General features: G+C 45.1%; 1 long non-coding RNA gene across 2 annotated transcripts; it reads right to left on the reverse strand.

Annotated features, from left to right (window-relative positions):
• Nucleotides 1–115: 115 nt before the first annotated feature.
• On the reverse strand, nucleotides 116–8,363 carry LOC115948989. Of its 2 annotated transcripts, none has more exons than XR_004082691.1 (4): nucleotides 8,034–8,363; nucleotides 6,803–6,938; nucleotides 5,481–5,604; nucleotides 116–1,108 (listed from the first exon to the last, which is right to left on the reverse strand). It is a non-coding gene; the product is annotated as an uncharacterized LOC115948989 (long non-coding RNA). The 2 variants fall into 2 exon arrangements; XR_004082692.1 differs by lacking the exon at nucleotides 116–1,108 and adding an exon at nucleotides 1,963–2,077.
• Nucleotides 8,364–9,159: the final 796 nt, after the last annotated feature.

A 9,159-nucleotide genomic window follows, 5' to 3' on the forward strand; every position in this document is an offset into this window, starting at 1 on the left:
CTCTTCCCACCCCAAAATCGCAAGGGCGCACTGATGGTTGTGAGAAATGCGTGTATTTCATGATTGGCTTTTCGCAAATATTAAAATGAATATTATACGTGCTGTGTTAGCGAGTAATGCTGTATTAATCCTCTTAAGTACTGTATAGTTTTTGGTGATAAAGAAATTGTTGAAATAGAAACTATGCCATGCAAAACGCTTTGTTCAAAGGAGAAAACTCGCAGCGAAGTAGCAGCCGCAGGACACCTGAATCTCTCAGAAAAAAGAATTTATTGCCCTCTTATCACAAGAAACGAATTCCTTCTCGCCTCTCTGGCACCATGAGTATTAGCAAGAAGGAGCTGATGATGACCAGACAGAAATCCTGCGTTTGAATGGAATTTATGCATCATGTATGAGGTGCATGAATATGCAACAGGCTATTATTTTTAATTTTACGAGTGTTCCTTTGTTAAAGGCTGTCCTTTTTCCCAGGCCCGTGCTGCCCGGACAAAGGTACCCGGACATCCATAACTCTTTGTCTTTATTGCCTCATATTGTCCTCACCTAGCTCATCTAAATTATTATTACTCTAATTGTATTACTATTTTATAACCATTGTAACTAATTGTATTGCATTTTTTATTCCTATTAAATTTTCAAAATTTTGAAAACAAGTGATCGGCGCTTTTCACACGGCGGCGGCCCCAAATCGCTTTAATTTGAATTCCAGATGGAATCCGCGTCAACCCGCGTGGGTTTTTTTTGCGGTGTTCCCTCCAGGAATTTCCAACTCCTTTTGGCCGCCACTGGGTCAGGTTCTTGCTGAGCATCCCCTCGAGCCGGAGCACGTTGGGTGCTCGTCAAGAGAAAAAATGCCCAGCTCTCCCCTAAATTCCAGCAGCCTCCCTGTGCTTTCTGCACAAACCATTCCGCGCTCCTTCCAGGAAAACGCGCCCGGTTCCAGGAACCCCACAAAGCCTCAGGTGGAGAAACGGGAGCGACAGAAGCAACGTTCGTGCTTGGCAGGGCTGAGTGTCCCGGACACAAAACGCAGCAGAAGCCGCGGAGAGGGCCGAGATTTCCCGAGGAAATCAAATATCCAGGCATGGCTTGGAGAGGGGGACTTCTGGAAAAGAGGAAAGAATGAGTCCAGCCCTGTAGACTCAGCAAAATCTGATCTCGCAGCCTGAGCTCATTGCTGGCTCCCGGCACAGCGGGAACAGAACTTGTTCCTGGGGAGCTCCAAGTGCTAAATCTCCTCCTAAAACAGGAGCTTTCTGTAATTTCCAGCTGCAGGTGCCCCTTCCTTTGCTTGCTTTGTTGGTTTTTTTTTTGTTTTTTTTTTTTTTTCCCAAATGAGGTTTGTGGTGGAACGGGGAACGAAGAAAGGACAAAATGTGCGAGGCTTTATCCAAGGCTGAGCAAGGCTCAGCTTTCTAAGGCTGGATTAGTGAGATTTCATTTAAAACCCCACGGAAAGCAATGATCCCACCGCGGAGATTTTCTTGGAATGTTGGGTAAATTCCTTGGGAGCTGCCTCCAGGGGAAGTGGATGCAGCTTTTGGCTGGATTTGGGTTAAATCCCAGGAGAAGATCTGGGATCACTCTGGGATCTCAGTCTGGGGTCACAACAATCCTTCAGGCTGCTCCTGTGCTCCAGGATTTGGCTTCTGACTTCCAGACAGAGCAGTGAAAGCCCTGTCCAGGGTTTGAACATCTTCCTCCCCTCCATTTCCTTGGAATCCTCACACTCACAGAAAATTCCAGGGTTTTCATCCACCTTTTTTTGAGGTTATTCTGATTTGGTTTTCCACCATGACCTTCCACTTTTTGGACTTTCCATTTTGCTGCAGTTCCTCCCCACCCTGGCTGCTGGCCCCGGGCTCTGCTTGCCCAAACTTGAACATTATTTTTCAGCTGAAATGACATCATGGCTGAAGTGCTGTTTAAAATTACTGCTCCAGACCTCCCTCACATCCCCTTTTGCAATCCCCTCTTCCAGCAAAGCCATGCTCTCATCTGGAGCCAGGAAGGGTGGCCTAAAACTGGGATGTCTTGTCCCCATCCATTCCAGGACATTTACTCTGCCCTCATCCTATAGCCAAGAAAAAAAAAAATCCAATTGAACATTTCAATTTTTTAATAACACTTGCTAACAACTCCATAAAAATGATTCTGTGTTCTGGGCCCTCTCCACATGACATCAGGCTCATGGATTTCTGGGCCAGGCTCCCGAGGCCGTTTGCAAACTTCTGTTTGCTCATAAATCAGGGCCAGCGGTGCCGTTTTTAGCAAAAACAGCCCCAGTTCAGAGTTTCCAGCCTCCTCCATGGCTGTGCTGTGCTGCCACAGGCCCTGCTCAGAATCCAGCAGTCCCACCGGGCTCCACTTCCACCACAGCACCTGTGGCAGGCTCTGGGACGTGAACCCCAGCTCTGCTGGTGATCCTGGAGGGAGCAGCATGGAAAAAGTCTTTATCTCTGAATTTCCATGGTTTTTCCCAGCGATTATTCCCTGTCCAGCTGGCTGCCCTTCCCAATGGGAGCTCTGCCTCCTCACGCAGCCCTTGCAGCAGGCAGGAGGCTCTGCTGGCTCTGGAGGAGGCTGGGCTGGGGCCAGGAGGGGCTGAGGTGTTTCCATCACGATCCTGCCTGGCCTGTGCCGCCACATTGCTCTGCACAGAGGAAAGCAAGGCACAGCTCTCCCCAAGAATATTTCTGGGTTCCAGATCCTCTGAACCTCAGAGAAAGGAAAAATGCAATTCTTACCATTTTCTGTGCCTGTGTTTGTGCCAAAGCAGAATGCAACATGGAGATGGTTTCCCCACAGTGATGGTGTTTGTCTGTCAGGAAATAGCCCCACATTGCTCTGCACAGAGGAAAGCAAGGCACAGCTCTCCCCAAGAATATTTCTGGGTTCCACATCCTCTGAACCTCAGAGAAAGGAAACACAATTCTTATTTCATTTTCCCTGCCTGTGCCTGTGCCAAAGCAGAATGCAATGTGGGGATTGTTCTGTGCCTGTGTTTGTGCAAAAGTAGAATGCAACGTGGGGATTGTTGGTGTTTTGGTTCCTTGGCCTGTCAGGGCCAGGTGTGCAGCCCCACATTTCACAGAGAAAACCAAGGCACAATTCTTCCCAGGAATATTCTGATCTCATTTTCTGTGCCTGTGTTTGTGCCAAAGCAGAATGCAATGTGGAGATTGTTTACCCACAGTGATGGTGTTTGGGTCCCTCACCAGCCTTGTTGCCCACGTGGAAAAGGAGAAAAAGGGAAAAGGGATCATCCCTGGCAAAGGGAGCAGCTGGAAGAGCCCTGAACATTGGAAGGATGAGGGAAAAGGGAAAAGGAGCAGCAGGAAAAGCCCTGAACATGGGCAGGATGAGGGGAAAAGGGAAAAGGAGCAGCAGGAAGAGCCCTGAACATGGGCAAGATGAGGGGACAAGCAAAGGGAGCAGCTGGAAGAGCCCTGAAAAACTGGAAGGAGAAGGGAAAAGGGAAAAGGAGCAGCAGGAAGAGCCCTGAACACCAGGAGGATGAGGGGAAAAGGGAAAAGGAGCAGCTGGAAGAGCCCTGAACATGGGCAAGATGAGGGGACAAGGAAAAAGGAGCAGCAGGAAGAGCCCTGAACACTGGAAGGATGAGGGAAAAGGGAAAAGGAGCAGCAGGAAGAGCCCTGAACATGGGCAGGATGAGGGGAAGCCCTCCCAGCACGCAGGGGCACAGCCAGAGTCCAAGGGTGTCTCTGTTTTCTCTGTTCCAAGCTGTTGGTGCCATGGTGCAATGGGAATGTTCCCCTCCGGGAGTGTGGGACAATCTGGGAGCCCACAGCCCCCTTGATCTCGTCCCAGGCTGTTTGATGGCTTTCCTGGGGCCATTTCCAAGGAGCTCCTGACTTCTGGGAAGGCCTCACAAAACTACACTGGGAGCATTCATGGCCTGAGGGCAGCCCTGGCTGGGTTCCTCCCGAAATCCGCAGAATTCTGCAAGGAAAACATTCCTTGCCCTTCCTCAAACCGTCCCCCCAGACACCACAAACACAGCTCCTTGCAAGGCCCTCCACCAACACCCAACACTTCTGGGTCGCCTCCATTCTGTTTGATTTTTATTCAGAAAAAAAAAAAAAAAAAGAAAAGGAAACTTAAATTTGATGAAATATCACCAGTTTTTTCCTATAGCTGCAGGAGCATAATTGACTTTACACTCCTTGTTTTCCAAACTTGGAGTATTTGCAAGGTAAAGATAAGGGCCAAGCTGGGCAAATTTAACATCAGAAGGGACTGAAAAGGAAAATTCTTCAGGGATGGAGGCCAGAAAATGAAATTTTCCTGTTTCAGGCATTTTTGGGTGAGGGTGTTTGGTCCTGGAGCCCTCCTGAAGTCCTGGTGTGGCCAAACACAGCTTGGACACATTGGGACACTCAGCCAAACCCCAACCATTGACTCTTTGCATTATTTCATCATTAAGAGCCAAATTAAGATTTTTCCACAGCAGGAAAGAAGGATTTCCTTGGGAGGATTTATTTTCTATGCAGAGAATGTAAATATGTTACTCCATTACACCAAAAGCCAGGGTGGGACTCCAAAATTCCTGATTTTGAAGTGATTTTTTTTTTTCTTTGACGATACAACCCCAACCTCAGGTTTAACCCTGAGTGTTCTGCCTTGCCCCCAGAATGAAAAACCCGCATCACACAAAATCCGAGGAGAAACCCAAACCTGCCCACGTTCCCAAATTCCCATGGGATAACCTGGAAATCCCCCATTTTCCTCTGGTTTTGGGGAGGATCAGCAGCCCCACAGCCCTGTGGGAAGTCTGGATTTTCCATTACTCCACAATCCCCTGCATCTGCCCAGGAAAGCCGCCAGCAATCCCAACAAACAGGGACATTTTGGAGCTCCACATTTTGTTTTTAAGCTCAGCTCCAACAACATCTGCTTTGGAGAAATCCCTTTTTTTTTAATTATTATTTTTGTTTTCCCCCAGAGCTGTGGATGCCCCTCTGGAAATTGAGGATTTTTAACAACTCTGCTCCTTCCCAGAGGCAGCTTTAATAAGGAACAGATCCTCCCAAAGTTCTCCTTGAATAAATTCAGGAATTCCAGCAGTTTTTCCTTGAATTTCAGGAACTCTTGGCTTTTTTTCTTAGTGAGTTTTAACTCCCCATGGTGATTCTGAACCTACAAAAGGCACAAGTTCTTTTTTCCCTGCATTAATTCCTTGAATCCAGGTCCTGTCCTGTTGTTTCAGCTCTTTTCAAGGAAAGAAAGTTTTAACACAATTTTGGAGGGGAGGATTTCAACTTTCCTACTTTTAATTCTTATTTTAATATTTAACCCTAATTTATTGGAGTTTATTTATTTATTTTTAGTATCCATTTGGAGCTAGTTTAGAGCACCAAGTTTCATTTCCTTTTCATCTCCTGCTGTTATCTTTTATTATTTATCTTTTATTACCTGTTATCTTCTATTATCTGCTATCTTTTAATGTCACTCACCATTCATTTCCGAGAACTTTCTTCATTCAAAATCCCTGGATTTTGCCCAAAATCTTCTCCTCCTTTTCCTTCATGGAGTTACATCCCCGTGGCTTGTTCTGGGAATATTTATCCCCATTTAAACCTGCAGGTAAATCAAAATTAATCAGATTTATCACAATTTGCTGAGGGATAAAAGCACAAAAAAACATGAGGAAAAACCCTTTTCTGTGAATTTTCTCCACTGAAATCAGAGCTGGATTTGCATTTCCTGTGGCACTAAAATTTCTGGCAAATTAAAGAAATTCTGACATTTATTTAATAACACTTTTTGGAGATGTTCTTAGCTTGTGAAAACATTCTGGGCATTAAAGGGCTTGGTAAAAATACAAAAATAAATATATGAAATAATAAAAGTAAATATCAATTAGGAATATACAACAAAATAAAATTGTAATAGAAATATATAAAATATATAAATACAATATATAATATACATATAAAATGTAAATGGTTATATAAATATAAAACTATACAAATATGTAAATATATTAAAATGACCACTCAGTGTCCCAGCACTCAATGGGCCTTTTAATGTGATATTAAAATGCTGTCCCAGAAATGTAAGACTGAAGTCCATAAAGTTATAATTTTTTTTTAAATAAGGATTTTTTTTTTCCTCCCATTTTCCTTTTTCTCAGCATTTTTATCCCAATCCCAGCCTGCCCAGCCAGGGCTTTGCTGACATTAAGGATGAATCAACTGCAGATCCCTAAAAATCCACTCTGCATTAATTCCAAGCCAGGGCATTTCAGGCCTGGGATTTTGAATTCCACAAGAGCCCACGAAATATTCAATATTTACTTCAGGGGGTTTCATGGGGCCTTTGCTCCATGCAGGAATTTTATGGGATTTGGGATTTCCTGGCATTTGCATCATCAGCTGGTAATGAGTGAAAATTCTCTGGGAATAAACAGAAATACCTCCACAAACATAAATTCACTGGGAATAAACAAAAATACCTCCCCAAACCCACAAAATCCTGGGGGATTTGTTGCTCCAGGAGCTCAGGATGGAACAAAATCCCAGCCAGCCCAACCTCTCCCTGTCCTGACATTCTAAAGGGAAAAAGCTGAGGGAAAATGAGGAAAAACTGGGAAAAAAAAAAAAAAAACCTCAAAAAACATTTTAACTATTCACATGGCTTAGCCCGTTATCTGTGAAGATTTTTTAGGATTTTAGGGGATGAATTTAGGATTTTAAGGATTTTTTTAGGGTTTTATGGGAGCTGTAGGAATGTTGTGATTCCCAGACAAAAGGGAAATGTGTTGCTGTGATCCCACCTCGAGCTGTTCCTTGGATTCTTCCTTTCCCAGCTCCTTTTGCTTTCCTTCTGTGTCCCTCTCGTGGTAGCTCAGGAGAAATGGCCCAGCTGCACTGGAAAAACTCATTCCCAATTTTTTCCCTATGGATTTAACCCTTAAAAAAAAAATGGAATTTTGTCAGCATTGAGAATACTTATATTTTTTTAAAAACCAGAATATTTTTGGTTGTTCTTTCACTTATTGGTATTCAATTTATTGGTTGGTTCTTTTATTTATTGGTATTCATAAATAAGTAAAATTTTAAAGTATTTTCATTTAGGATTAGTTTTAAGGAAAAAAGGAAAGAAAAAGGCCATGAAGGTGAAATAAGTAAAATTTTAAGGCATTTTCATTCAGGAATAATTTTAAGGGAAAAGGAAAGAAAAAGGCAATGAAGGTGAAATAAGTAAAATTTTAAGGCATTTTCATTCAGGAATAATTTTAAAGGAAAAGGAAAGAAAAAGGCAATGAAACAGAGACAGAAAATGGAGAATTTGGATGAAATTCTTTATTATGAAAGACACTGGGAGAGATTGGTGTGGATTCCCCATCCCTGGAAGTGCCTGAGGACACCTGGATGGCGCTGGAACAACCTGGGATAGTGGAGGTGTCCCTGCCATGGGAATGGATGGGATTTAAGGTCCTTCCACCCCAAACCATCCTGGAATTCTGTGAGTTTTAAACCCCCTGAGCACTAAATTAAAAAATATGACCAGAGTAGGGGGGAAATGAAGCGATTAATTGGCTTCATTTATTATTTATTGTGCTTAACGAACACCCTGGGCGCTTTTATGGCTCGGGGTGGGAGCTTCCCTCGAGCTCCTCCCTGCCCACCTGATCCCTGCTCCACCCTCACCTCGCCCTAACCCCGTTTTTATCCATCCCAGCATAAAAATATCCCGTTTTTATCCATCCCAGCATAAAAATATCCCATTTTTATCCATCCCAGCATAAAAATATCCCGTTTTCCCCCCGTTTCGGCCAGCCTGGGCTCCATTGGCTGTGCCCCCCTCACGTCAGCAGCCTTATCTCCATGGCTGGGAATTCCTGGAGACCAATCCCATCCCTGCCCCGATGCCAGCGAATCCCAGAGCTGCTGGGCTGCTTTGGAATTCAAATCAGCTCCAGGGAAAGGCCTCAGCTCCTTCCCAGGGCTGGCATTTCTCCCCAGCACCTCCAGCTGCTCGGGTTTGTCACTCCTCATCAGCACCTGGGGATAATCGCCTGCACGCTGGCACCTCCTGCGAGCAGAAAATGCCTGTTAAAATATTAAAATATTAATTCATTCCTGTTTCTTCTCTTCTGGTGAATTCCAGCTTCTGATGTGCGGGGAGATGGGGAGCTCAGCACTGTTTGCAGGGAATTGTGCCAGTTTTTGCCTGTTTAAATTCCACACTGGCTGCACAGCACTCAAGCCCAGTGAGTCACAGCCTCTCTGTCACAGACATTTCTTCCATGAAAAATCCTCTTTCAGGATTTTTCCTGCTGGAGCTGAGAAGTTCAGCAACAAGGCATAAACAACAGGTTATCTGCTGCTGTGGAATGCAACAGGTCTGTCTGGCTTGGCCCAGACTGGGTGTTTATAATTAATGGCCAATCCAGAACTGAGATCTCTCAGACACAGTCCGAGAGAGCTGGTTTGTTATTCATTCTTTACTTTTCTTAGCTTAGCTTAGCAGCTTCTGGAAACTCTCTTTTCCTTTTAGTATAGTATAGTATATGTATATCTCATAAAATAATAAATCAAGCCTTCTGATCATGGAGTCAGATCTACGTCTCTTCCATCACCCCAAAAACCCTTGTGGCAACCACCGTCACACCTCTCCTCTGCAGCAGCCCGGATTTGAGGGAGAAAACTTGCACAAAACACCCCAAAAAACACAGCCTGGGAGCTCTGCAGCCTGCCTGGGCGTTCAGTTTATCCTGAAAGGCTTCCAAGTGGCCCCCAGAGCTTCCAGCATTGCAACGGAGCAGAACGATCCCAAAATTCACACGTCCGTGCTCTGGGTTGGTATCGGGAGAATTCCGACCTCCAGTTTGGGTTCCCAGCTCCTTCTCCAGCTCAGGCAGGCCGTGCTGGGGGATCTGCAGCTTCAGCACCTCAGACAGCAGCACCACGGTGTCCCCAACGCCACCGTGAGGGGACACATCCCCTCTGCTGGCACCGCAGGGACTCTCCACGCTCGCACCGTTATTCCTGAGCTGGGCAGGGACAGGCGGAGCAGCGGAACTTCGATCCCTCGCCAAGACTTCTGAGGATTCTGTCAAGCAGCCAAATGTTTGGAGTGTGTTGTGTTTGTTAATAAATAAAAGTGTTTGCAGCGAGCAGCCACCTG

This window comes from Geospiza fortis, unplaced genomic scaffold, assembly GCF_000277835.1.
Source record: "Geospiza fortis unplaced genomic scaffold, GeoFor_1.0 scaffold685, whole genome shotgun sequence".
NCBI classification, from domain to species: domain Eukaryota; kingdom Metazoa; phylum Chordata; class Aves; order Passeriformes; family Thraupidae; genus Geospiza; species Geospiza fortis.